Raw genomic sequence first — 7,215 nt, 5'->3', positions numbered from 1 at the left:
TTCTTTGTGTTCTAGGTAGATGAGCAAGCAGGATAGCTTGGGGACTGCTGATTTGGTGTTCTTTGACCCCCATGGGCCTGGAAACATCTCCTCTACTGGACTCAGTCTCCCCAGGGAGGGCATGGCACCCAGCACATGCTCCATAACATCTGTGAAGCCCATGAGGGAGCATCATACACCCATCCTGCTGACACAGGCCATTCAGGGAAAAGGCCCCTTTAGAAATCCCTGTGGAGATTTGTAAAACATTTACCTTTGTGCCTGGCCCTATTCCTAGGGTTCTTCTGCCAAAAAACAAAGTACTGTGAAGAATTATTACTTGGATATTTTGAATTTTTACTGGAGTTCTAGGAAGCCAAGGATTTCTGACTAGTGTATGAATCACAGGAAGAAACTCTGATTATTTCTTACCCAGAAACTGGCAGTATTTGATGATGGATAAATATAATAGATCATGAAATGCAACTTCCTTTGATGCTGTTTCAATGTTACCCAAAGCAGCCTTGCCAGAGATGAAAATAGTGGGGAGAACAGCCCCTGTCCTTCTCTTCTATCTGTCCTGAGCCTGCATGGCCTGCTTCTGGCAGTTCTGAGTCCTTGCCCTGTTCATCCCTTGCTCCCCAGATGTCTGTATACCTCACTCGTGGTAATTAAGGAAACTCCCCCCTTTTCATTCTAATTAAATCAGTAAAAAAAAAAAAAACTTGACAGTGTCAAGCCTTGGTGAGGAGGCAAGGAAATGAGGGCTCACACACATTCTGGTGGAATTATAAGGTAGGCACAGTTTGGAAAGTACTGTGGTTGCACCCAGCAAAGTTGAAGACATGCACACACTATATTCCAGAGATATTTGCATAGATGTCCAAGAAGACATTTAATAGGGTGGTCATTGCATATTATTTGCAACTTTGGAAAATAGGGAATAATTTAAATGCTCATCAATAAAATATTGTTAAAAATTGAGTAGCTGACCAGAATTAAGTAGATGAATCTTGGGGCAGCCCCAGTGTCTTAGCAGTTTAGTGCTGCCTTCAGCCTGGGGCGTGATCCTGGAGACCTGGGATGGAGTCCCACGTCCGGCTCCCTGCATGGAGCCTGCTTCTCCCTCTGCCTGTGTCTCTGTTTCTCTCTCTCTCTGTATCTATCTATCTATCATCTATCTATCTATCTATCTATCTATCTATCTATCTATCTATATCTATCATCTATCTATCTCACATGAATAAATAAATAAAATCTTTAAAAAGAAAAAAGTAGATGAATCTTAAAACCATAATGTTGAAAAAAAAAAAGCTACCACAATATGGATACTATGCAAAAAAGCATTAACATGGCCACCCTGGGCCTGTTTCCTTAGAAAGACCCACTTGCATCTGGAACCTCAGATTTCCAGAGGGGTCCCACCACTCCCCAAAGGACAACAAAGGCTCAGCACAACAAAACTATGTGTGCAAACAATGCAGTTTATGCTGGAACCTGCTTTCCTTTGGGGAATCTGGAGTCTGGGTACCACACCAGCCAAGACTACTGACATGAGCAGCCCCCATTGAAGACCCTGGATCCTGAGCCTCTGATGGGTTCCTGGTGAGCAACACTTCTCATGTAGAGGAACTGAGTGTTCTGTGTGACTGTTTGGGGAGAAGACTTGTGGAAGCTTGTACCCGGTTTCCTCCTGAATTCATTCCCACCCCACCCTGTGCCTCTCCTTCTGCTGACTACATCCCTGACTGTAACAAATCGCAGCCATGAGCATGACCACCTGCCAAATCCTTGGGGAAGTGCTGAAACTTGGGTGGTCTGGGGACCCTCAAAGTGAACACAAACAAAATGATATCATTTGTTTTGAGTTTAAGAACATGCCAAGCAAGATTATTCATTGTTTACCAGAAACACGTGTATGATATGAAAATATAAAATCACACCCAGGGGGGTCTGGCTGGCTTAGTTGGAAGAGCATGTGACTCTTGATCTTGGTGTTGTGAGTTCAAGCCCCAAAGCCCCATATTGGGTCTAGAGATTACTTAAAAAATAAAATGAGATTTTTTTTTTTAAGATTTTACTTTTTTATTTATTCTGAGAGATTGAGCGAGAGAAAGCATGAGAGGGAGAGGGAGAAGCAGACTGCCCGTTGAGCATGGTTCCTGACTCAGGGCTCGACCCCGGTACTTCCAGATCATAACCTGAGCCCAAGACAGATGTTTAACTGACTGAGCCACCCAGGTGCCCCTAAAACAAATTCTTTTTGAAATTTTTTTAAATGCCCAGGAGCAATAAGTGAGTGGAGGGGATCAATAATGTTCACAAGATTCACCTGCAATACTTTATGACTTTGAAGGAATGAAGAGAACATGGTGAAGTATTAAAGATTTGACATAGCTGAGTCGCAGTTTGTGGTGCTTGCTTACATTGTTCTCTATATTTTTTTATGTGTTTCCACACTCTCAAAGTGAACTACATTGAAAAGGAATGAACTGTCAGGAAGACACCTCTGAGGTAATTCAAGTGAGTGTATTTCAAGTATAGCTCACCTTCTCCTGATTGTGGATCATGGTGCTCTCCTACCAGATGGCAAACAGCCTTGGGAGAGGTTAGAATTCCAGGAAGTGGCCACGTAAGTCTAATTAATATCCAATCCTTCTTCAAATAGGAATTCTATTGAGGGAGCCACACACTTCATACCTGAAGAAGGTTGAAGGCAAATGGCAGGAATAATAGAAAAAGCCCAAGTTTATTTCATTACCTGTGGCCAGCCATTATTTTACAAATTACATTGGGTCATGAATGGCCTTCCCATGAAAAGGTGGTTCCCTTGTTCCCTAAAAGGATTCCTTGGGAGAGATGATATGGAATGGAGATGGGGTTTGGGACAACTGTGATAGTGATCTTGATAATGACACATCACTGTCTCAACATTTTGTTCATCGACAATAAGAACAAATCTATTAAGTGCCTTCAAGATACTGTGCACAGAGAATGCAGAGAAACTAAATTATCATCCTTGTCTTCGAAGAGCTTGGAGTCTAGCAAAGAAGCTAGAGGTGGACAGATTCGAAGGCGCTAGAGTTTGTGTGTGGGAAGGCTAGCAGGGATGGCTCTCTGTCTGTCTCCATCATTCAGCTCTCCACTATGTTTCTTGGTGCTAGGACCCTATGTGCCCTCAACAAGCATACATGGAATTGAACTAATACATTAGATCCTGCCAATAATGATCATGTGCTATTGTACCAAGTAAGTCTTTTATTGGTCAAGTATTTATTCTAAAAGCCATGCAAATGGTTATTTCCCACTTGCCTGCACAGGCACCCCGGACACACCCCCACAGAAGTGATCATACACCACATCCCAACCATGCTGCAAGTTTCTTGAAATAGGAGACTGGGTCCTGGTACAAGTTGTGGTCCCCATGCTAATGCATGTGATGCTTCCCTGCTGTGGGGGGCAGTACTGACAAAGGGACCAAGAGTGGCCCTCCACATCCATTACTGCATTCACAACAAGGCCAAGCTTCCCAGGGATGCTCTCAGTCTCTGCCCACCCACTCCTGGCAAGCCAGAAACTCCTCTGAGAGCAGCTATGGCTAGAAAATACCTCATCAGTCTGGTCAAATTCTCTGAGCTGCCCAGTGGTGTGAAGCTTTTCCCTGTGTCCAACCTGCCCCACAGTCTGAAGGCTGATCCTGCCTCCTTGTGCCCCCTCCTCACTGTTCTCCTTTAGGGGAATTGTCCTGATAACCTCTCACATGTCTAATCCCATCTGGTCTCTGCTGCTCAGGGGACCCACAGTGGCATGGTAGTATCTCCAATGCTAACACAGGACAAAAATACAATAGAAGCTAAATAGTTACTGTTCAATTAATATAAATAATATATTGAGAAAAATAATAATGGTGAAAATTAAGAAGATCTCTATAAGGAAAATGTAAACTATTCACTGATTATAATTAAAGACCACTTTAGTCTAAATATCTTGTATGATCAGCACATTGTAAATTTAATATTTGTCAACATGTCTATATTCATGAATGATTAGAAATCAATAAGATATCATACTCAAAACTACCAAACTATAGAAATAATTTACAAGTTAACTTTGGCTTCATTAATTGAGTCATTCTGGATATATGGGGGAGTCCCAACCTCAGCACCAACTGAGGATTACTCTAAGAAAGAGACGGGCCAAATCTTTGTCAATCTGTGCTCATTGTGGCATTATCTAAGAGCTAACCTTCTTTGTATTTGTAATCAATCATCAGTATATGGATTCCTAGCTTTTATCCTGATAGTCTTGTGTATGAACCTTGTAACCTCTAAACTGTTGTTGAAAACAAGCATACCAGATCAGTCCAGAGTTGATGATGCTTGATGTAACTGGAGGGCAGGAGCTCCCCCTTGCTCCCTAGAAAGTCCCCAGTGAAGACCAGCAGCAACAGGCAACTACTTGCAGTACAGCAAACCTGTGAATGTGATTCTGATTCCATATTAGCCAGGTTTACCAGCTGTACCCATGGCACTGAGTATGTTCATTCTGTAATCTTAAATACATGGCCCAGCATATTTATTTGAATCTTAAGATGGTTCTCCTTATCTACGTTAAGCAAAAAATGGCAATTACTACCAATAATATCTATTGAGCATTTGTGATATGCTGATGTTCACTTCTTAAATTCTTATAGCAACCCAGGGAGGCAACTATTACTATCCCCATTCTCAGATGAGAAAACAGAGACTCAGAGATGTCTGTATAACTTGTCTAAGGCCACACAGCAAAACTAGCCAGGACAGGGGATGAAACTAAGCAGTCAAACTAAAGTATCTCAACAACTCTTCTGTATTTTGACTTTAGTTCTTAAAAGCCAGTAACTTAAAGTGAATTTTTAAAATTTAATTTCATAATTCAAACGGAAGGAAAAAATCATCTGGGGTATAATTCTAAACTAGATGATGTCATCATGGAAAAAAAGAGCTGCCAACACACGCCTTTTTGAGCAAGTTAATGCCTTTGCAATAATGTTCTCTTCCTTTGACAAAGAGAATTTTTTCTATAAGCAGACAGCCTGCTGCTCAAAATTTATTAAAAACATGTTTATGCTCTGCTCAAATCCTTTTTCTGAATACAAATGGAAAAATATTTTTCTTGTCCTGCATGATCACCAGACTGATGACCAAGCTTGGAGTCGAGGAGGAGTGGTCAAGGTTTACTCTCTCGGCAGCAAGAAGTGACATTTGGAAAGCTTCAAAAAGCTAATTATCTGTATAATTCAAGGTAGGACATGTAAAATGTGATAAAGATGGTCATCAATCAACTCCCTATATCACAAATTTTAATTGGAGATGTAGCAATATTTTTAAGCATTTAAGGGAGTTTTTTAAATAAAATTACTTGGCAATATAACCATTAGTCATGGCATATTTGTTCACCATGCCTAGGGGTCCTGAGCAGTTCCTCCAGCTGGAGAGCAGTTCATAGTAAAAGACAGTGGGAAACAGAGGAACGTAGATCTCAAAAAGCTCTAGCTTCAGTCAATCTTGGCTTTCAACTTATTTTTTAAGTAATCAGGCTTCTGAGAATCATGCACAGCAGATACCATATGTACAGCATCAACTCAAATATTTCCATGTCTTTCCCTGTACTCTGTCCAGCGACTGATCTGGACCCTATGAGTAGAGTCCTAGCAGGTCTCTTAAGCTCCAGGAAAATAACTTTCCTCTTCTATAAAACAGAATAACTGATTCCTGAGGTCTTCAAATAGATAATAGGTGTCAGGTGCCTACCAGGAATGAGATATCACCTCATACCTGTCAAAATAGCTAAAATCAACATAAGAAATAACAGGTGTTGGTAAGGATGTGGAGAAAGGGAAACCCTCTTGCACTGCTAGTGGGAAAGCCAACTGGTAGAGCCACTCTGAAAAAGTATGGGGAGGTTCCTCAAAAAGTTAAAAATAGAACTACCCTAAAACCCAGCAATTGCATTACTAGATCATTTACCCAAAGGATACAGAAATAGTGATTCAAAGAGGTACATGCCCCCTGGTGTTTATAGCAGTATTATCAACAATAGCCAATTATGGAAACAACTCAAGTGTCCTTCAATGGATGAGTGAACACACACACACACACACACACAAACAATGGACTATTATTCAGCCATAAAAAAGAATGAAATCTTGCCACTTGCAACAACATGGATGAAACTAGAGGGTATCATGCCAAGTGAAATAAGTCAGTCAGAAAAAGACCAATACCATATTATTTCACTCATAAGTGGAATTTAATAAATGAAACAAATGAACAAATGGTAAAAAAGAAAAGAGAGAGAGAGAGAGAGAGAGGCAAACCAAGAAATAGACTCTCAATTATAGAGAACACACTGATGGTCACCAGAGGGGAGGGGGATGGGGGATGGGGAAACAGATGATGGGGATGAAGGAGCGCATCTGTCATGATGAGCACTGGGTATTGTATGGAAGTGTTTTTTGTTTTTTGTTTTCTAAGATTTTATTTATTTATTCATGAGAGACACAGAGAGATAGAGGGAGAGGCAGAGACATAGGCAGAGGGAGAAGCAGGCTCCCTGTAGGGAGCCCAATGTAGGACTTAATCCCAGGACTCCAGGATCACACCCTGAGCTGAAGGCAGATGCTCAACTGCTGAGCCACCCAGGCGTCCCTGAAAGTGCTGAATCATTGTATTGTACCCCTGAAACTAATATTAGACTGTATGTTAACTAACTGGAATTTAAATAAAAACTTTAAAAAATAAAAGACTTTGGACCTGCCAATTTGAAAGCTGATTGGAACTGTGATTTGGTGTGAATGGCACAGTGAAGGGCTGTTTTTGTTTCCTATTTCTAAATTAGCTGGTGTTTCATATTTTTCACATAAATGAGAGAAAGAGTATCTACTGGTAATTATTTTGTTCTCAGTGTTTTAGAAGAGGAGTATCTTGGTGAGTAAATTTATGTCTTCCTCAAAATCATAGCTAAGAGCAAAGACAAGAATCTGATAGAAGAAAAAAAAAGTATCTGATAGAAGAAACAAAGATGCAGTAGAGACGATGAGGCAAGTGGTCCCTGCACCACGGCTCCAAGATGTTCCTGATGACCTAAACAGGGACTGTGTGACAGTTGCTGAGAAACATCCTCAATATTCAGTAGTCACAGTGGAGATGGTAAAGAGAATCAATCTTGTGCTGAAAGAATCCTGAGTTTCAAAAT

This window comes from Canis lupus, chromosome 34, assembly GCF_011100685.1.
Source record: "Canis lupus familiaris isolate Mischka breed German Shepherd chromosome 34, alternate assembly UU_Cfam_GSD_1.0, whole genome shotgun sequence".
NCBI classification, from domain to species: Eukaryota; Metazoa; Chordata; class Mammalia; order Carnivora; family Canidae; genus Canis; species Canis lupus.
Note: the sequence above shows the minus strand (reverse complement) of the source record.